We start from the raw sequence: 23,141 nt of genomic DNA, 5'->3' as shown, positions 1-23,141 counted from the left end.
CTCAACCTTTCCACCTATTCATTCCTGGATTTATAATTGTTTTAATAATGATATTATATGTGTATTGGTCTCTGTCTGGTTTTCAGTGCTCACGCAGCCCTGGGGTGCAGCAGGTCTCCTCCGCAGGCAGATCAAGAGTGAGACCTCTCAGAATCAACAGTATCTTAAGTCCTTACATTAGAGGGTTGGACCAGCAGGGAAAGAGGGAATGTTTTTTAAGGAGATTTTATTTATAGAAAGAAAAAATTTCTAAAATTCGAGGGAGGACCCAAACCTTGTAAGAGTTGGAGGGCTAAAAGTGGTAGATATTCCCTCCATGCGTGGTGATTCTCTAGCCCTAAAACTGAGTGGAAGGAGAGCCTGGGCAGCCCGCCCAATGCCACCAATGGGATGAATGCATTTCAATATTCTGATTGTGAAATGAAAGATCTCATTTGGATGGGTGCTGGTTTTGTAAGCAGCAGACAGACACGTAAATGGGGCCATACAAATGGAACAAACAGAAATGTGTAGCAATTTTATAGAAATACACAAGTCTACTCAAGACCACATTGATCTGAACAAAACACCACATCCAACTGTTATCTCTCACAAACAAAAATTTGTTGGCCCTGCAGAAGCTTTACCTGGCAAGCCTCCTTAATGCAAGCATGCCTGCCTGCAGCTGAGCACCTCTCCTCTAGAGTAGAAAAAAGCTCTAAACAAGAAGCCTCCTTCAAGTGTGCACCTTCCTGCAGCCAAGCAGCTCTCCTCTAGAGTAGAAGATATGAAGCTCCTTAAAGCACATGTGCCTGCTTGTCTGCAGCCTAGAGAGGTAGTGAGATCTTCTTCTTTGGATGTCTTCAGAAAGGGGCTGGAAAGCTACCTGCTGGGATTTTCTAACTGGAAATCCTTTGCTGAGCTGAAGGTTGAACCTGGTGGCCTATAACACCTCTTCCAACTTTCTAATTCTGTAAGTAAAAACATGGATATGGATATTGAATAACAATTAAACAAATGGATATTGAATAACAATTAAACTATCCACATTATTGAAAACATTTAGAATACATTTATTAATAGACAAATTATAAACACCAGTCAATTGGCTAAAAAGCTCTTGCATACAGTTCCTAAAAGCCTGTTGAATGAATCATGAATGAACATAAGGAAAATGGCACAAAGTGGAAATAGACTGATCTAGTATCTACCAATAGTTCATTTTGGAATCAGTAGTCATTTTACTTAGTACTGAGCCAGGGCTAATATCTTTTCTATTTTAGATAGGTAAGTATGGGCCACTGGGTGGGGAATGAATCCATCAACCATATATGATGACTTACCTATACCAGTATTGGTGGTGAGGGTGGTAATGTAAACAGTGGCACAAATAAAAGGATGATGGGGACAACAGTGCCAATGGGACAACACAGGGAGTCTTCCCCCAAGCTGCTTTGGAGCCAGCAGTGTAACTTTCTCTGTTGGCAGCTTTTCCATCCATCCTTCCATTGTGTATGGATCCAAAAAAATACCTTGATTAGGGATAATGGAACATTATATTAGCATAAATCACAAAAATGATTCTGACAATACTCTGCTCATACTAAAAATGAGTGCAATATCATATGAGCACGCTGCCAACCAATTTGTCTGCATGTTCACACACTTGTGCACATTTATACCCAAAGCACTTGCCATTCTGCCTGCTTTCTATGGACTGACAAGAAAAACTTACTGATATACATTCCAAGCTGAGCAGCAGAATGTTAAAATGAAGATTTCTCTTTCCCTCTGGGGTATGTCTTCAATCCTTTTATATATTGGAAGGAAATTGCATGGATCAAATGGAAAAGATGGAAGCGACACTCAGTACACGTTCCAGAGACAGTGATGAACTGAGCCAATGTTGCTCAGCCTTTTGATAAATGATTTGGATTATGGAATAGAGGGGATGTTCATCAAATTTGCAGATGCCACCCTGTGACAGAGCCCAAATTTCTTCTTATTTCCTAACCTGTTCACTGTCCCATTTTAACTCTTCCTTAAAACCCATAACTCAATTGTATCACAGAAAAGTTGTACAAAAATATACTGCTGTGTGCACTCCTGTTTGGCATGGCTCACATCCAGTGAGGCCCTTGAGAAAATATGCTTGTGGTTCAACACACACACACACAACACACACAAAAGAAATGATGGTATGTGTGTTTTAATTTGTTGTTTTACACTTACGTTAGCAACATTCAATATAAACAGTATACAAAATAACATGCATTTTACAAACACTTTGACCCACCACCCAGGCCTGAACAAGTATCATTCCCTTCGTCATAAATATATAAACAAATAAACAAATGTCATATCCAGAATTCCTGTCCAATGAGGTTGTATTGTTTTTTTTTCTTGTCACTCTCAAAAATGTATTTAATGAAAAATGACCAATATGAATCAAATTCTGATCTTTTAATTTCCTCTCTAAGTACCCTCATTTCCATTGATAATTTGTCATTTAAAGCTAATTTCCATACCTCCCCATACTGTGCTTCCAGCATGAGATTGGTTACTATCTTCCAATTCCTTACAATTATAAGCCTTATCAGTGTATGTAGAATAATCACCAATTCTTTCTTCGTCATTTCTAAATTCAATTTTGTGGCATCCATTAGTAATGCTAACCTAGCATCTGGGACAATGTTTAGTCCTATAATACCAATTTCCTTAAATATCTTGTTTCAAAAATTCTTCAGCTGGGGACATTCCCACCATAAATGAAAACATGTCCTTATATGCATGCCACATCTCCAGCAGTAGTTAATGTGCTTCTTATTGATCTGGTGTAATTATGGTTTTTTATATATATATATATAATTTCATGGTTGCTCTCTGCATACATCAGATTACCAAATTGTTTCTCCTTTTTAGTGTGTCCCTCTTTCTCAATGTGTTTAGTTTCAATTTTATACTCCCAAAACATTCCCTGAGCTTAGATAGCACTCTTTCCTTGCCTCTCTCAGTTCAGTTGATCAAAACTTTAACCAGCTAAAACCATCTTTCTCTCAGCTGGTTAGCTCTCTAACCAACAATTACTATCATCTTCTTAGATGATAAGATCACCAAGCAAATGTCTACAACTGAAATTAAATTATTTTGTATTCCTCCCTCTTCACAACATTCTATGAACTGTGAAAGATGGAGAAATCAAGCCATCCTCTATCACAACATCAAACTGAGGGTGCATCTACACTGTAAAATTATTAGCTATTGGTTTTGAGTATGTTTTAATGTATTATGTGTTATATGATTTTATGTTTATATGTTTTAAATGTATTTATGTGATTGTATTTTATTATGTATTGCTGGGCTTGATCCCCATGTGAGCCGCCCCAAGTCCCGTTGGGGAGATGGGGCGGGATAGAAGAATAAAGTTGTTGTTGTTGTTGTTGTTGTTGTTACTAATGCAGTTTGACATCACATATAAATGCCACAAAGCCAATTCCCACCCATCCATCCATTTGGGAGCATAGTGCCCATATAAACATGGTCTATTACTCTGGAGACCAGGGTTTAAATCCCTGTTCAGACTTGGAAAGGAAACCCACTGGGTGTCCTTGGGCAAGCCATACTCTTTTGGCCTCTGAGGAAGGCAAAGGCACCCCCTCCCCCTGCCCAGACAACTCTGTGAATGGTTTACTTCAGGGGCACAATAAATAAAAAATGACTTGCAGGTACATGGCAGCACAACATTCTGCTTTTTTCACATTTCACCTGGAATGCTATGCAAACTTTAGATTTCACATTTTAAGAAAAATAGCAACAGACAGGAACATCCAAAGGAGAGCAATTGAGATGGTAAAGGGTTTAGAAAATGATTAAGGGATGTGGGTGTGTTTAACGGAGATGCGGGGGGGGGGGGGAGAAAAGACTGAAAGGTGGTAGGCCAGGCGTTTTTAAACATATGAAGGGCTATTCTGTAGAATCATAGAATCATAGAATAGTAGAGTTGGAAGAGACCTCACGGGCCATCCAGTCCAACCCCCTGCCAAGAAGCAGGAAATCACATTCAAGGCACCCCCGACAGATGGCCATCCAGCCTCTGCTTAAAAGCCTCCAAAGAAGGAGCCTCCACCACAGCCCGGGAGAGAGAGTTCCACTTAGAGAATGGAGCAAGCTAGTTTTCTCTTGCTCCAGAGAATTGGACCTGAAACAACAGATTCAAATTAAAAGGAAGACAGTTCCATTAAACCTTAGGAGGATCTTTCTCATGGTAAGAGCTGTTTGACAAAGGAATAATAGATTTCTTGGGAAGGTGGTGGAAACTCTTTTATTGAAACACAGAGTAAATGGCCACTTATCAAAGGCTTAGGGTTGTTTTCAACAGAGGTTACATGGCTACTTCTGAGAGATTATTTAGCTGTGGATTCCTTTATTGGCAAGAGGTTGGACTAGATGAAACTTAGGTCCATTTCAATTCTGTGTTTCAGGTGTGATATTAGGGATTAGTAGCAAAAATGAAAATCTAAAAAAGGTGGAAAGAATATTAGAAAATATGGGATGGGTTAAAATAGGCTTCTTGAGTTAAGAAACCAGGATGAGAAGAATCCCAAGTCTTTGTGGTTTTGTATATATTCTGAGTGAAAAATACACATGGATTTTTGTTATGAAGAAAATAGGCATTTCTGTGCAAAAATAACACATTTGAGGAAAAAAACCCACAGGTTTACTGCAAAGGAAGTAGCATTTTTAAAATTTTGCACATATTATTTTCTTTATCTGCTGAAAATGTCAATTTAAATGAAAAGGTGTTTTTTTTAACTGACTATATTTCAGGTTGTGAATAGCTTCTAAAAACAGAACATATTTCAATTAATTTCATGTAGCGAAGGGAAAATAGTAAAGCAGCGTTATAACACAGCTTTCTTTTTCAAAATAGTTTTCTTCTAAAAATTAAGTGCTGTTTTGTTAGAAATAAAGAATTTTGCACACAAGATTTTTCTCTCTGCCAAAAATGCTCATTTAAATGAAAATATGCTTTTTAAATATACTATATTCCAGGTTGCGAATAACTTCTGAAAACAGCACATTTTTCAATTACTTTCTTGCAGTGAGGGGGAAATTGTAAAATATTTCGTTCTTGTCTAAGAGAATAAAATGTACAAAGCTTTACATCTTTAATCTAAATTCTTGAAGGGAAGGGAAGAAAATATGCCTCTCACTATGTTGCTTTCACCACAGCTATTGCTTTAGAACAGAGCTTTCTTTTTCAAAAATAGTTCTCCTCTTAAAATTAACTGCAGTTTTGTTAGAAATAAAATCAATACAAAGAGGTGAACAATAGATTTTTAAGAGAGTTAAATAAAGTAAAGATACAATCTTCCAAGCTAATGCAGAAGAGTGATTACTAGGAAAAAGTGTTCAGTGCTGTAATTGTGTCAGACCTTTTTAAAAGCTGCTGCTTTTCTTACACATTGTGTCAATCTGTCACAATGCTGAAGTCAAATTATTCAGTTTTAACAAAGAGCAAAAATGATCAATTGTGGCCTTTCAGATGGTTTTCCACTACAGCTCCCATCAGCCCAAAGGTAGCAGTGCAAATGGTAAGATATTATGTGAGTTGCAGTCCAAAATATCTGCAGCCTTGGATGCTCATGCTTGCTGTTTGGAGTATTACTATTCAGAATTGTGTGCAGTGTACTTTATATAGTTTCTAAAGAAGTTTGATTTGATTGCTGGAAATCTAAGGGCCCATCTATATGGACCTATCCCAGGACAGGGAAAAGTGGACTCCATGGTATGCACATGACACATGGAGACAATTCACCTGCAAAGCTGAACAAGGCTGCTTAATATGGTCTTTCCCCGTATTAGCAAAATTGGATAATGCTCTGGAACAGGCCTGCAAGTTTGCACATGAAAACAGTTGGTCTGTGCCTGATAGGCTTGGGTCCAAATTAGTTTGAACAAAAATGATTTGTAAGGTTTGGTGGTCCATTTCATATAATCTCTGAAACCAGAACAGGGAGGGGGGGTACTGAAAAGCTGGCCAAAACGAATTAAGAGAGCCGGATTTTATTGGCTACTGGAGAGGATGGAGTTACATCTGCAGTATACTTGAGCCAGGGTCTGCGGTGGGGCTCCTGGAGAAGATGGGATTATTGCAGTTTCTTTTCCTCCCTCCTTGGCGGCAGCAGCATCTGTCCTTTTCTTTTTTGGAAAGATTCCTAGGCTCCTCCTACAGAAAGGGCCCTGCTAGGAACACGCGTTCCCAACAGCACTTGCATGGAGCAGGCATTGAAAAGTGTCTGAGCATGATGGGAGTTGAATTCCTCTCTCTCTTTGTTTCCCAGTCAATAAAAAGCTTGGTTGTGTCCATGCTCTGATTGGCTGTGAATGGACAGAACCAGGGACTACAATACCCAGAACCCTCTCTTCCAGTTTGTCTTATTTAAAAAAAAAAATTATGGTAAAAACTTAAAATAATTCTAAGAAATCAGTAGATTGGTGAATTGTTTTGAAACTTGCCAGGCCTGCATTTGTAAATGGGGTCTAAAAATGAGGTAGGTTTCATGCAGATATGCCTTGAAATGACTGAGGATAGAGCCTTTAAAGTTTCCCATTGCAGCCAATGGACAGAACCTTTGCCGAATTAAAATGGCAACCCCCCTTCTGATTCCAGTAACTTCCCAGAAAATAGAATGAAGGGTTAGCTGAAAATGGACCCCAAAACGGCATGCCCTTTGGTCGAATTGCTCACCTCTAATGCCTGAATTGGAACTGGCCACCACTATTTACACAAGCATCCTAATTTCCCTAGGCTCTGCTGCCCAGGGATAGGGTATGGCACTTACACTTTCTGTTGTTGCATTATTTCTGTCATGGCAGTATGGATGCTCTAAAGTGATCCTGACTGCCACTTTTCACTTCTGCCGATGCTTGCAAATGTGCCATAAAAAGGAAGGAGAGAGAGAGAGGAGAAGGTGATCCCTACAACAGCAACATACATTAAAGTCTGTTTGTTTTCATGCACAGTTTTGTGGAGATGGCTTTCAGTTTTCCCATCAACTCATTTGAAGTTGCATAGGATTAACCGGTTAGGATAAGCATGGGCAAACTACGGCCCTACGGGTGTTTTTGACTTCAACTCCCAAAAATGCCAGCCAGCTTACCAGCTGTTAGGAATTATGGGAGCTAAAGTTCAAAACACCTGGAGGGCTGAAGTTTGCCCATGCCTGGGTTAGGATGACTGACATAAAACCAGTCCCAATCTTGTAATCTGAGTCCTTTATAAATCCATTCAGACTACCAGTTCATTCATAGTGAATGTTGACCCAGCAGTTGTGTTGGAAGATCTAGAAATTTCTACAGATTTGTTCTCTCGGGGCAAAAATAGCCTTTTTTCAATTCCATGTGATCCTATGCACCTAACCCCAGTGAAATGAAAGGCTAACGATAATGAACATGCCTCTTACTACCTTGTTTCCCTGAAAATAAGACATCCCCGGAAAATAAGACCTAGTAGAGGTTTGGCTGAATTGCTAAATATAAGTCCTCCCCTGAAAGTAAGACCTAGCAACGTTTTTGTTTGGAAGCATGCCCGCCAAACAAAACACCAGAGTATGCGGGATTGGTAAATGTACATACCATAGAGTATTGTACATGGAAATAATGGTAATAACAAGAAATTCTTGATATGATTCACAGTTTGTCTGGTTATGCTGGTTTGTGATGACAATATATAATTGTACAGTATATAATTGTTCAACAATAAATGTGAATTCATCTTCATGGAAAAATAAGACATCCCCTGAAAGTAAAACCTAGTGCATCTGTGGGAGCAAAAATTAATATAAGACACTGTCTTATTTTCGGGGAAACACGATATGGTGTACTGCAAAGCAGTGAAATGCAACCCTGACAATTACTGGCAAAACAAACAAACAAATTATATGCAAATTTTAACATTATCTCAGATCATTGTTGCAAAATATAACTAGTTACTGAGGTAACTCATTTTTTGTCAGCATGGGAAAGAGGCAGGTTGCCACCTTGTCCTTCAACTCTCGCAGCAAATTCTCTTAAGATGACCTTGATTCAAACAGCTTGTCAAATGTACTAGAAAGCCAAAGGAATCATGTGTTTTTGATACGCCATCCTAAATGCTTAAAAGAGCATCCATTTACCATTCAGACTCCCCATGTTTATTGTAGCAAACATTTGTGTTAATAAATGTGATCATAATGACATTTCCACAGCCAAACTGCTAGGCTTGCTTCATCTTAGGTTTCTTTCTCTTTCAAGGAACTGCTCATAATATAGCATAGGAACTAGTAAAAGAGGTAGAACATACATGATTGTGAATCTATTAAATTAAACAAGACACCAAAAGCACAGTGCTAACAGGTATCTGGGGATAAAATACCTTTCCACAATTCATTCTTCCCACATATATACCTGAAATGGAAGCATTTCTCTACAAGAGCCGTACACTAGAAAACAGGTTTCCAGCAGTATGATTGAAACATAAATAAAACAGCCAATGGACTGGTTCTAAGCATCATAGTGGCCTTTGTAGCTATCAAAATATAGGAACCTTTTCCTAGAACAGAGTTAGCCTACCTTGTGATAGAGGTTAACAGAGTCACTTCTCAAACTCCTCAGCTCATTTACAAAAGTGTGAAAAGAAAGAAGAGAAATGTCAATTCAGAATGCCACATTTTTCAGGAAGTGTGAGCATATCTAAACTAAGCAAGAACACTTTGGCCACCATGAGATATGACTTTGATAGATCTCAGCTGGATTACTGTGTTCCTTTTCAAGTGTCAGTTTTAAATTATTATAACACTGTCAATAATTTGAATCTGTTTTAATGTTGATCTTTTGTATGTTTTTAACATCATGATCATCATTTTAATTTGCAAACTTCAATTATGGACTAGTGTAAATAAAGTTAAAAGGGAAATATAATTAAAGAGTCAAACCATGTTGACTGTTTTGGTGCAACAGTTTAAAAGTTCTGTTTAAAGATTGTTGAAATTTCAATTTTCATTTACCCACAGGCAACTTTTGGATCATTTGTTCAAAGGGTACTGAATGGAAACTCTTGTACTTCTGTATAGAATCATAGAATTGTAGAGTTGGAAGAGACCTCACGGGCCATCCAGTCCAACCCCCTGCAAGAGGCAGGAAAATCTCATTCAAAGCACCCCCAACAGATGGCCATCCAGTCTCTGCTTAAAAGCCTTCAAAGAATGAGCCTCCACCACTGTCCAGGGGAGAGAGTTCCACTGCCAAACAACTGTCACAGTTAGGAAGTTCTTCCTTATGTTCTGGTGGAATCTCCTTTCCTGTAGTTTGAAGCCATTGTTCCACGTCCTAGTCTGCAGGGCAGTAGCAAACAAGCTTGCTCCCTCCTCACTAGCGATGGACTTTGTAAATTTCATTGTCTGTGTCATAAGTTTTAGTAAATTCTAGGAGGAAATGAACTGAGACAAGATACCTATTCATAGTCTTGGTTATCTCTTTGTATGTCCTAAACAGCTATAACATAGTGGTTTGGTTAGGAGCAAACAGAAACCTTTTCCTCTTGTGTAGGATGAACTGTCCTTTGGCCAACTGAAATTATGCTGACACAATTTTCTGTTGCTGGCTGCCATCAGCTGGCAGAAAAGTCAAAATAAATTGTATAAAAGGTGCATAGCAAGGACAGAACTAGCTTTTCCAGATCCAAATTTCTCACAAGTCCAGGGACATATAATCCCCATTGTTAGTAGGATGGGAGATATTTGAATTCAACACTGTCTCGGTTTGCCAAGGGCCCATCCTGACAGGTCTTAAAATTGAGACATATCTCGGTTTAACTGGAAGCATCCAAACAATGCCTCTGGTGAAACTGAATTTATTTGGTTTTACCAGAGCAGGATTCATGCTTTGTTTTCCAATTAAACACCTGGTAAGATCTGGATCTTAGATAAGATCTGGATTTACCATTTGTGGGCCCTATGTGGATTGGGCCCAGGGACCGCGTCATACGATCCCTGGGCCCAATCCATACAGCCATTCTGCTTTTTGGGGCTCCAGGAGCCCGAAAAACCAAGAGGGTACCCACCCCCTCTCTCCAAATCCCAAAAACAAGCCCTTAAAAGTTTTTTTTTAAAAAAAACCTTACCTGGCCACCATTATCTTCTTCCTCACACTCTTCTAACACAAGGAAATGATGCGCCAGGAGATGGGAGGGGGCGAGTCTCTCCCCAACCATCTCCTTGCACCAGAAGAATGTGGGGACGAAAATAATGCCAGTCAGATAAGGGCTTGTTTGGAGGGACTTTGAGGTGGTTGCATGCCATCCTGATTGTTATCGGGATGGCATGTAGACACAGCTCTCCCCTGGGAAAGCCTGGGTTTTTTTTGTGTGTGTGTGTGTGTGGACTTCAGTGTGCATTTAAATCTTGTGTGCAAGCACCACTATGTAGTTAATCTGAATTCTGAAACTTCATTATATGGCATTGTAGATTCACCCTGTTAGTCATTGCAGTTCTTCACCGTCAGTCTCCTTGAGTACTAAGAACTTCGTCAGAGGTCTTTTTCTGCATCCCAAGTACAGTAGGCCCTCTGTTTCCACAGATTCAATCATCCATGACTTGAAAATATTTTTCTTAATCCATAAAGGAAAACTTATTTTGCCATTTTAAATAAGGGACACCATTCTACCACACCACTGTATATAATGGGGTTTGAGCACCCATAGGGTTTGTTATCCATATGGGGTCCTGGAATTAAACCCCAGCACAACCCAAGAGCCCACTGTATATCTGAGATATTGTGTGGATACAGGAGTAGGTCTTTTCACTGCTTCCATTACTTCTTCACCTGCCTTCCTAAAGGAGAACTGCCTAGCTTCTACTGAGATAGCTGTCCATTAAGAGGTGAAGGCATTATTCAAACATATCTTAAAAGGTAAAGGTAAAGGATTCCCCTTGACATTAAGTCTAGAAGTGTCCGACTCTGGGGCGTTGGTGCTCATCATTTCTAAGCTGAAAAGCTGACGTTGTCCATAGACGCCTACAAGGTCATGTGGCCGGTATGACTACATGGAGCACCGTTACCTTCCTGGTGGAGCGGTACATATTGATTGACTCACATTTGCATGTTTTCAAACTGCTAGTTTGCCAGAAGCTGGGGCTAACAGCGGGAGCTTACCCCACTCCCTCGATTAGAACCACCGACCTTTCGGTCAGCAAGTTCAGCAGCTCAGCGGGTTAACCCGCTGAGCCCTCAGGGACTCTGATAAAACATGTCTTATAGAGATTCAATATGTTTCCCTGCTATACCTGATTTTCACCTTATCTGTTTACTATGCGATTTCACCTTCTCAAATCCTATTATATTTTGCCTATTGTGAACTCCCTTAGGACATTTCTGGGGGAGGCCAAAGTATAATTCAAATAAAACATAAATCATCTTTTAGTCATATGCAGTTAGCAAGAAACTATCCGTATTGAAAATAGTAAGAGTTATAAGTAAAATGTTTAAAATTCAACTACACATCTCTCCGGAAATGGGAAGAAAATATGTATTTTTAAAATATCACTAATTTTCCTGCCGTTCTCAAACATGAGACTAAAACATAAATGAAAATGAAAAATCAGGTATGACAAACAGATTAGAAAAATAAATGGCAGTGAACTGAGTTCTCCATTGCATTATTCGTGCTGCTGGTACACAGATAATTCTTTCACCCATTGTTGTTGTTATATTGCTTTCTTCAGTTTCAACACAATTTTTACTTACACAAATGCAAAAGCAAAGTTAAATTAATAATAAAAAAATTAATGGGTCCACATGATAAATAATAAACCAGAAACTCACAATTTAGACACAATACATTATGGAAAGTGTTCTCTACATCACAAAAACAGCTTAAAATAGTCAGGCCATAATTAACGTTCCTGCCTTGAGAGATAAACTCTAAATTTGATTACTGTAATGCTGCCCTTCAAGATGGTTTGAAAATTGTACAGGATTCAATGAGTTTATAAACTCTCATGGGATATCTTCCCATCATTGGAAGCTTTGCCCAGGTTCCGCTGAACTCAGAATATCTAATAGAGAAGGTCCAATTGAGAGATCTTTCTTGTGTTTCTGGATTAATTGTAAAACTCTATCTCATGGCTAATGCACTTGAAGCTACCTTTATTATCTTGTAGCTTCCAGGCAAAGCTTAACCTATCTAACCAGACTCCTGCTGTCATTTGCCTTTTTATCTTCCTCCCTGCAGTTGGTTGCTTTTCTTGACATGCTGGCTGCTGGACTTATTTAATAGTTTAATTTGTTTGAAATATTTATTTGCTTAATATTTATTGGCATTTTTAAAAATTTATCTGACCAGGTAGAATAATCAAATCTGTAGCTAGTGAGACAGACAGATCTACATGAGCAAATAACATTAAAAAATGCATACACACACATTGTTTGAATAAATTGTTTTTGAAGCTGTCATTTATGGCAAAAGGATGAACTTTCAAGTTCTTAAATGAATCTGAATAATGACAATTGAAGTTCCATGTTCTTTCCAACTGATTGCACTGACTAAGCAATGTTTTCTTTATCTTCTTTTTATCTGTTCCCACACCTTGTTCTTTTATTCAAAGAGTTGGTGTAAAGGCTGGGTTTTAGTTAACTTCACCAGCTGCTGCATTCAGGATGCCACAAAGACTTGACAATTCTGTAAGGACTTTTTCACACGATCACAATTACAGCAAGATAATCATGTCTTTAGTCAGTACTTATCACATGATGTCATGTCTCTCCCGTTGCAGCTTTGCTTTTAAATCATTGATGGAGTGCACTTTTATTGATGGAGAAAAACCATCAATGGCTCCAAATACCACTGTTTGAGTGAGTGAACATGCTTCGCCTTCTCCCTCTTAGCCTCCCTTTCACAATTCTGAAGAAGGCTGAGAATGGTTTTATGCAGGTTTTGCGCATTGAAGAGTGAACCTGAAGGAAGGGAGAGGCAAGATTAATTCTAATCTCACTTCTTGCAAGAAACACCCACCCCCTCCTGCATAATCCAACATCTCCTCCTTTGGGTGGATCATTCCATACCCCTCTATGAGCAGAGTTGTCCCCTTTGACATAGAATGGGGTATTAAAATAAATAAAAGAGAGAGCAAGTGACTTGCATCTGCTTCTCTGATACTATAAAAAAGGTTTTGCTGTTAGAAAAACCCATTTAACAAAGCCTATGAAAGGGGGGGGGGCATGATGGGATAATATTAGAGACAAGACAGTAAACGGGAGGATGGGGAGAGAAGAAGCATAATAGCATGATTGAGGACAGGTGTAATTCTGATTTGTTTTTCAAACCAGCACATTGACAGTATGTTCCCATTTGTTTCAACAACTGATTCCTGTAAGACAACACACTGTTATGATAAAGTCCTAATCCATCCTGTACATGTGATACTATCATTTTTGAAGAATATTAGAAGAGAAGGGTGCTGACACTTTTCATGCAACTGACCATTTTCTTTGCTTTGTTCTTTAATTATCTTCCGCTATGTATAGATAAATACCCTCTTGGCAAATTGCAAGAAACCCATCATTTAATACTTGCCGTTTAAAATGCACTTTTTATGCCATAATTATTCAATATTTTCAACTCCCTGTGAGACAAATGAAAGTGCACAGGTCACCGATTTAAATGAGCAAAATGAATCTAGTTAATAAGAAGAAGCAGTCACAAGAGATGTCAAAATTTCACCTGGACTCTTCAGTAGACTACTCATTAATTCTTTATGCAGAAAAGTTTAACTAGATTTATAAAAACTATTACGTTATCCCACACACATGACATTTGCCATGGTGTGTAAAAATGGCAGAAATGTTTACATATCATGAGAGAAGCCTCCACGCAGGCTTGTGACACGTCCGGGCGTCCTCTGGGCAACATCTTTGTAGATGGCAGATTCTCTCACAAACAGAAGTGACGTGCAACTTGCAACATGCAAGCAAACAAACAAATCAGCCAATGGACCTTTTCAGGACCATCTATGATAATAATCTCAATCAACATCGAAGGCATGTCAGCTGCCAAAGAACAGCTGCTTTATGAACTGTGCCAAGATAAGAATTGTGACGTGCCTTGTGTCCAAGAAACACACAAGGATAAGCAACAGAAATGACCAAAAGTCCCAGGAATGATCTCAGTGGCAGAAAGACCACATGCTCAGTATGGAAGCGCTATCTTTGTAAAACCAGGCCTCCAAGTCAGCAGTGCCCATAACACCGAAGAAAACAATATAGAGGTTATAACAGTAGATCTTAAAACATCATGATTACCTCTGTCTACAAACTCCCAAATGAAGAGTTTTGTTTCTCCTCTCCAAAGAACTTTGATAGGCATCACAGGACTGTAGTAATTGGTGACTTTAACAACCATAGCCACGTATGTGGCTATGCTCAGGAGGATAAAAATGGAGAGGCTGTCCTTTCCTGGGATGAACTGCATAAACTATCACTTATTTACGATAGTAAGCTCCCATCATCCTACAACAGTGGGAGATGGCACCGAGGATATAACCCAGACCTCCTATTTGTGAGCAACAGCATTGTGAAGCAATGCTCTAAATCAGTGGGACCACCAATATCAAACACACAGCATTGGCCAATAGTATGCCAATTGTTCCCAACCATAAGGCCTCTGGAAGTTTGATTTAAGCAAAGATTCAACTTCAGAAAGGCAGATTGGCCCACATTCTCAGACATGATAGATGACAAGAGCATATCAGTCACCCCAATCCCTGAGGAATACAAGTTCTTTATCAAAATAGTAAAAACCTGCTCATGGGCCTCTATACCGAGAGGCTGCAGAACACACTATCTTCAGGGCATTACTCCTGATACAGTTGCCTTGCTGGAAGACTACTACAGGCTCCACAATGAAGACTCATTTAGTGAGCAAGCTCTCCAGATAGTGCAGAGCATCCTGTCCTTCAGCTCTGAAGCCAAGAAAGAACAGTGGATAAAGCTGATAACAGAAGTCGACATGGACAGGAGCAGTCAGAAGGCATGGAAGTTGTTAAGACTGCTGAGCAATGGTCCCTCACAAACTAACACCCATGCCAACATAAAGGCAGATCAGATAGCGCATCAACTTCTGAAGAACAGGAAACCCAAACTCTTCATCAAAGTAGGAAGGAAACCAATAGTCAGACAACCAGATAATGAAAACAACCACCTTCATGAACCTTTTACATCTACTGAATTGGACATGGCCCTCAATAAATGTAAAAATGGCAAAGTGGCTGGCCTGGATGATCTACGAATGGAACAAATTAAGAACTTTGGCCCAAAAGCAAGGTGCTGGCTGCTGAAGATGATGAACAACTGCATTGCATCCTGTCAGATTCCCAAAATCTGGCGGAAAGCAAGAGTCATAGCCATCTTGAAACTAGGTAAAGACCTCAATGACCCAAAAAGCTATAGACCAATCTCCTTGTGCCATCTTTACAAAGTTCTGGAGAGACTTATTTTGAATAGAACTATGGAAAAAATAGATCCATGTTTGATTCTGGAGAAACCTGGCTTCAGGAAAGGTAAAAGCTGCACATCACAAGTGTTGAACCTGACTCAGCACACAGAAGATGGGTTTGAAAGGCAGCAGATTACAGGAGCTGTCTTCGTAGACCAGTCACCAGCTTATGATACTGTAAACCATCGCCTTCTCCTGAGAAAAACTTATAATATCACAAAAGACTACCACCTCACCTGCTTCATAGAAAATCTACTACAAAACAGTAGCTTTTTTGTTGTATTCCAGGGTCAGAGAAACAGATGGTGAAAACAGAAGAACGACCTCCCTCAAGGGAGCGTGCTTGCTCCATCAATGTTTAACATTTACACAAATGACCACCCACTGTCAGAAGGGACAGAGAGTTTCATCTATGCTGATGATCGTGCCATCACCGCCCAAGCAGGGAGCTTTGAAATGGTTGAACAGAAGCTCTCCGAAGCTTTAGGTGCTCTTACTGCCTATTACTGGGAAAACCAGCTGATCCCTAATCCATCTAAAACACAGACATGTTTTGTCCACCTTAAGAACAGACAAGCATCTCAAGCTCTGAGGGTTACCTGGGAAGGAATCCCACTGGAGCACTGCAGCACACCAAAATACATGGGAGTTACCCTGGACTGTGCTCTGACTAACATGAAGCACTGCTTTACTATCAAGCAAAAAATGGGCGCTAGATTAAAATTGTATGAAAACTGATGGGTACAACCTGGGAATCACAACCTGATGCAGTGAAGACTTCTTCCCTTGCTCTTTGCTACTCTGCTGCTGAATATGCATGCCCAGTGTGGAATACCCCTCATTACATTAAAACAGTGCCAACAATGAATGGACCAAGGCATTGACATCTCCGGCCCATTCCCTGTTCGGATATCAGCCAGCACGCCAATGCCTTAAATCAAGAAATAGCTTTCTAAGATCTACAGAGATACTCGCAGGAACACCTTAGCAAGCGAGAGTCCAAAAGTGGCAGGCTACAACCCAGAACCTTAATCAGTGGCTGACACCAGATGAGAGACTCCCTCCTGGGCACACAGAAGGCTGGGCAACTTGAAAGGTGCTGAACAGACTGCGCTCTGGCACCATGAGATGCGGAGCCAACCTTAAGAAATGGGGCTACAAAGTGGAGTCCACAACATGCACTGTGTAGAAGAGCAAACCACAGACCACCTACTGCAATGCAATCTGAGCCCTGCTACATGCACAATGGAGGACCTTCTAACAGCAACACCAGAGGCACTCCAAGTGGCCAGCTACTGGGCAAAAGACATTTAGTATTAATACCAAGGGTTTTTTTCTTTAAAAAAATCTCTATGTTTGCAAATACATTACAACCTGTATCCTTGGTTTGTTTCTGACACGAGAAATAAATAACAAAAACTGAGCATTAGTTCATTTTGTCATGGTTAATTTTCTTTTAAAAATACTCAAATCTATGTCTAGTCTTGCATTCTGGTACTTCTTCTGCTCATATGCATGACTATGTGAAGCCCACTATGTGGATATTATGGCAATAGCAGTTTCCCATGTGTATTTCTCAACAATTGATGAAATTCATTATAACTACTGGCATTAGCTCTTGGCAGCTGGATTGTCCTTGAATTATTGTTATTCTCTTTTAAGGGGATCCAAGTTAATGGCAATGACTACATCTAGCATAGCTGAATTAATTTCATAGTTTAGCTCTATATTGTAAAGACTTTCCAATCATCTGGCTTCAGCAGATGACTTCTGATTCAAATAAGAAGCAAGACAAAAAATTATCTCCTTAACCACTATCTGTACCATGCCTGAATTTATAGACCATAAATAGTGCATATTTCTTTACACAGGGTCTTTCCTCCAGTGATCATTTTTTGTTTCTAATCTTGCAGAATCCTTTTGTAAGTGCAGTGCATGGTATTCCACATAATTTATATAAGGGCATAGTGATACTGGAAGTATTTTTTAAAAAGAAAAATCCTTACCATAAGCTGAGTGGTCCTGAAAGCTATGCTGCCTGGGTTAGATGGCTGAAGAATAATGCCTTCACCTTTTAATGGACCCTGCACTGGTGAGATGCCACACTTTTTTCCCTTTGCTATACTAGAGTACAAGAGCAAGTCAGCAGATGATATGTTGTTGACTTTGCCACAACTATATAAGAGGCAAGTAGTAGGGCTTATGCACTGAACAACTGCTGGGAATTCCTTTAAAGGTTGCCAGGAAAAGGGAATGTGATGAATTGATAGGAACATTTGTTATTGGGCCAATATTTTACACATAAAAATTATCCTGTTACAGTGCTTTAGCCCGTTTAGAAGGTCATGATTATGCTGACTGTTCTCTCCAATGAAAACTGATGGCTCATTCATAAATATAACCTTTTTGACTTACTTATGTCACTTATATAAAGTGACTTTGGAATTGGCAAGATGGTTAACACTTCTTCCTAACATTTTTTTTTATCAGACTTTGCTATTCATTAAATAATTTGTTTCTCACTTCCTAAATAATGTGTGAGTATTGCACTGATGTTGGGGTGGTACCATTTTTTCCTGCATATAAGAATAATTTGCCACAATCCAGCCAAAGTTAAGCATTTTATGTTGCATTGATTTCATTTTGGCTATTTAGCTGCTACTCAGTCATTTAGTCGTCTCCGACTCTTCGTGACCTCATGGACCAGTCCACGCCAGAGCTCCCTGTCGGCCGTCACCGCCCCCAATTCCTTCAAGGATACTGTCCATCCATCTTGCCCTTGGTCGGCCTCTCTTTCTTTTTTCCTTCCATTTTCCCAAGCATCGTGAACTTTTCCAAGCTTTCCTATTTCCTATTTGGCTATTTAAGAGCCTCCTAAACTCTCTTCCATTCACAGCAGTGAGACTTAAGCATGCCTAATTTTGGCAGAGGGTTTGGCATTTTCTTTTTTAAAAATATACTTTCCCCTGTAGTACACTCAATAGAATAAATTCAGAGGATCATCTCTTTAATATGTTCTTTATGAAGCATGGAGTCAAACAAATAAATGCCCTATTCTATCCAATGTTCCGAATCTTTTCATGGTTCTGTTTATTTATTAAGACCACAAGGCATTCTGGCCATGTTGTAAGTGTAGTCCAGTAAAGTAACTTTTCCAAAGCTCTCAGTCCTGGGCCCCATGCTCCCACTAAAGAGTTTTGCTCCTTGAATGGACATAGGAGGAGAGCACAGGATAAGCATGACAGTGCATAGGGAAATTAATTTAACTTTTTGTTACTCAAGGTTGGAGTTTGAGGCCTGAGGTTGGAGCTTGGTTGGAGGCTGTTTGAACTTTGAATGCTGAGCTGGAGTTGCTGGAGCTGATTTGTCCAAGTTGGAGTTCCCGGAGGTGTATTGTTGCTGCAACATCTGAAGAACAAGACTGTGGCGTCTTATCTGGAGATAAGGATTTTATTGTTTACTATTCACCGTGTGGAAGCAGCTAAATAACCCAAGGACTCTGCTGTATTTGTAAATACCTTCATATAAACCTTTTCTTTGTTAAAGAGACAGTTTGTTTTTGGGTATTCTCCTTAACCAGAGGACAAAGCTTCTGAAGAAAGGGGGTTGCAAATTTAGAACCCCAATTGATGGGCATGACAAAAGGTGTCTCTACTGAAGCTTTCTCTCCAACTCTTGCTTTCACAACAAGCCATAGTTTTTAAAATCCAGTTATCACAGGGACAGAAAGTGAGGTGAAATCTTCAGGACAGGGCACAGACAGCAAAACAAAACCACAGGGGTATTAACCCTTCTCTACTCTATCCAAAGCTAAAACATATATTCTTTTGACTGCAGTTGCACTTAAAATATGTCCCTGTTATTTTTTTATAAATGATTTTTATTAATTTTCTTATATACAATCTAGTTAAAAGAAAATAAATAAAAATAAGATAAAGTTAGAGTTGGGAATAGTCAAGGGTATCTAATATGGCTGGGGGGGGGAGGTCTGGTGAATCAGAAATACAAAATATATTGGAGAGAAAAATCACCAACAAAATTACTCGGTATCAGGGGTACGTCATTGAGAAGTAAAGAAAAGAAAGGAGACAAAAAGACAAAAAAGAACTTCCAATCTTCTTCACCATGGTATTTTGTAATTTATACATGGTCCTTTATTTTATTTTACTGTCCCCTTCTTCATTTCTTTCCTGGGGACAATTTATCTTGTTTTCTTCAGTTTAGTTCTAGTAAGAGTTTTATTTTTCCTTTTCTCATATAATCTCTTATTAAAGTTCAGTCCGTTGTTTTTCTATGTCCTTCTATGTGTTTGTTCCGTTAGTGTGTTAAATTGTCCATAGACATTATGCCCAATATTTTAGACGTCCGTTGTTCTTTGGAAGGAATTTCTTTTGTTCCCCATTGATGAGCATAGTTTATTCTAGCTGCCGTCAATAAATAATTCAATAGTCTATCTGGTTTTTTTTTTCAAACTCTATAATTCCCAACAAAACATAATCTGGTTTTAGCTGTAAGTTTATATCTAACATCTTTTGTATTTCTCCTTGAATTTCTTTCCAATAGTTTTTGGCTCTTTTACACATCCACCACATGTAGAAGAAAGTTCCTTCATGTTCCTCGCATTTCCAACATTTATTTTGAATATCTGGATAACATTTCACCAATTTCTGTGGAATAATATACAATTGGTACATCATTTTGCACCAAGTACATCATTTTGTACCAAAATATATGTCCCTGTTCTGACTTACATACACATTCAGCTTCAGAACAAAGCTGTAGAATCTATTTTCTTTGTAACTTGGGAACTGCTTGTAACATCAAGTGTTCTCCATCACACCTGTATGCAAGTTGGGTTAGGGATGTGTAGGGCTAGATGCCAATGTTCTCAATCACTTTATGGATCTCCTCATTCCTCCAACATCTCCTGCCTTGAGGTAGCCATCACACTCATTCTGTCTAAGGATAAGGTCATAGATGAAATAGACCAGGGAACTGTACCACTCAGCACACTGCTGAACTGCACCTCCAAACACATTGCTGAACTGCATTTATATAGCACTGTCTGTGCTGTATAAGACTGAATGGAAATTGCAATCTCATAATATCTGGAGGACTGCACAATTTCCACTTGAGGTAGCCAGAAGCACAAGTATTTAAGGATATCTGTGATTTAAACAGCCTAATAAAAGTTGAAAAATCTGGTGTATCTATTGCATACAAAACTGCTGTGTCGAAAGTGGAGCAATGCTTATTCATTGCTGAAGTGATGCATTTTTCAGTAATTTATTGAATCTGCAGCAAGACCTATGTGACTGGGAGTAGCAGCAAGTGGGATGTAATTGATTCTCCTAACTCCTGACTCTCACAGCTGATCCATCAGAGTCTGGAATTACAGTAAGATGAAGTGTTTGTTAGGAGAACGAGACTCCGTCCTGAGATAACTAAAGCTCATTAAATATTACAGCAAACAGATGTGAAGTCGTTTACTTCACAGAGAGTTAAGAAAAGAGATCATCATTTTTACATTGCTAAGTACTCCTTAAGAATGGTTCTCCTCTTATAATTGAAAAAAATATTCAGTGAGTGTCTGATTTTTTTTCCTTTTCTTTTATCACTTTGAGAACTTAAATGAAACCAACTAGGTCAGATCTAGCATTTCTTTTAAAATCACTTTTCCACCATTTAATTGGCTGGGAAGCATTATTATATTTCCAATGTTGAAGAAGGCAGAATATAGAATCCTCACATCATACTCTCGTTTCTTCCCCCTTCCTGCAGCTTTAAAGGCAGAGAAGAAGTTACACTCTTTTAAACTGTCAACATTTGCTTTTCTTTGAGTCCATAATGTGTTCTACCAACCTGAATCTTGGCGTAGGGCCCATGAAGCTGTTATTTTAAGAGTCCCTCTGTAGACTTGGAATTAAATAATTGAGACATGAAGCTGAGTTACTCAATGCTCAAACAGCATAAAATGCGGCTTTGCAAAATCAAGTTTAACTTTTAAAAAGATGGTGGTAGTACTGCAAAAATCATCAGTTTTATTTAACTCTTTCCTGTATGTGTCCTCTTACAATAGGAAATAGTACAGTCTTCTTGCTTGTTTATCCTTATTCAGTGAAATAAATGTAATGACAAACTGCTAAAAAGGCAATAAAAAATATGGGGTAACTCCAGCTCCTTTATGAATGCATATCAATTCTGATTTTGTCTTAATTTCTAACCACATGCCACAATCACATATACAGCACAAAACTGGGGGAAAGCTATGGTAATGAGACTTCTTTTTTAAAGTATGCATAAACTGAACATTTTCATTTTGTAAAAAAGCCAATGTTACAAGCTGTAACTCTACATTTTATTAATATTGATTGTATAGTATTATATGTTATCTGTGTGTTTTAACTATATGGTGAGCCCCCAGATGGTGTAGTGGGCTAAGTGACTTGAAGGTTGGGTTGCTGACCTGAAAGTTGCCAGGTTCAAATCCCACCTGGGGAGAGTGCGGATGAGCTCCCTCTATCAGCTCCAGCTCCATGCGGGGACATGAGAGAAGCCTCCCACAAGGATCGTAAAAACATCAAAACATCTGGGCATCCCCTGGGCAACGTCCTTGCAGACGGCCAATTCTCTCACTCTAGAAGCAACTTCGGTTGCTCCTGACACGAAAAAAAAAAAACTATATGGTATTCCGTCTTAAGCCATGAGAGGCAAGTAACAAATAAGTTGTTGTTGTTGTTGTTGTTGTTGTTGTTGTTGTTGTGAACTTCTTTTTAAGTGAAATTTATCTCCCAACTCTAGATGAAAGTGTTGTTTGTTTCAAAGACTGATAATTCTGACAAACAAACACCAAACTTCTTTTCTGTCTCTGCTCACAATTCTGTTGGTGATACTGTTTCTTAAAAATATAACACACCTTCACAAATCTCATAAACAAATTTTAGAAAGACAATTTTAGTAATATTAAAAATATTGAAATGTTGAAGAATAAAATTGAGACAAAAGGGGTTCTGTATGTAACAGAGAATGTGTGGTATCTCATTTGATGCTCTCCAGTCTTCTGGGATAGTACTTTTAAAAATCTGTACTTGTTATTTTCAGAAAAATTTAAAAAATCGAATTTAATAACATTTTAAATTCATTAAAATATAGATATTAGCAAATCAACAAAACAGCATGCCATTAAAATCCCGTCACAAACAATTATTGAAAATCTGATGGACTGTAGTTTTCCTGGTGCTAAGTTAAAACAAACCAGAATAAAACCATATGAAATCAATCACAAAAGCAACTCCCGGTGTTTCTTTCCAAAAAGATATGAGGAGGAGGGGAGAGAAAAGGATAAGATGATTTTCACATGACTGACTTGGAGTTGTTGTTATGCTATGGTGTTTTTGAAATATTTGCTCTCTTCATAAATGTACAAATAGACTTATTGGCAGCAAGCTGACTTCTAAAAACTGGCAACAGATTCATTTTCATCTGTCAGGTTCAGTTAACTGCAACTAGAAATGTTCAAGTCTCTCTCAGCCCAGTCAAATTCCATATTGCCTTTTCTCTCCTGCACACCTGCTGAGCATTCATCTCAGACCTATGACTTCTGCCAGTGAATTGCCTGTTCAGGGAATAATCC

General features: G+C 38.8%; 1 long non-coding RNA gene across 1 annotated transcript; it reads right to left on the bottom strand.

Moving 5' to 3' along the window:
- Positions 1–224: 224 nt before the first annotated feature.
- Positions 225–22,886, bottom strand: LOC134297745 (uncharacterized). Its single transcript, XR_010004608.1, has 3 exons — positions 21,371–22,886; positions 1,323–1,511; positions 225–950 (listed from the first exon to the last, which is right to left on the bottom strand). It is a non-coding gene; the product is annotated as an uncharacterized LOC134297745 (long non-coding RNA).
- Positions 22,887–23,141: the final 255 nt, after the last annotated feature.

This window comes from Anolis carolinensis, chromosome 3, assembly GCF_035594765.1.
Source record: "Anolis carolinensis isolate JA03-04 chromosome 3, rAnoCar3.1.pri, whole genome shotgun sequence".
Taxonomy (NCBI): Eukaryota; Metazoa; Chordata; class Lepidosauria; order Squamata; family Dactyloidae; genus Anolis; species Anolis carolinensis.
This window is presented reverse-complemented; position numbering and strand designations above follow the sequence as displayed.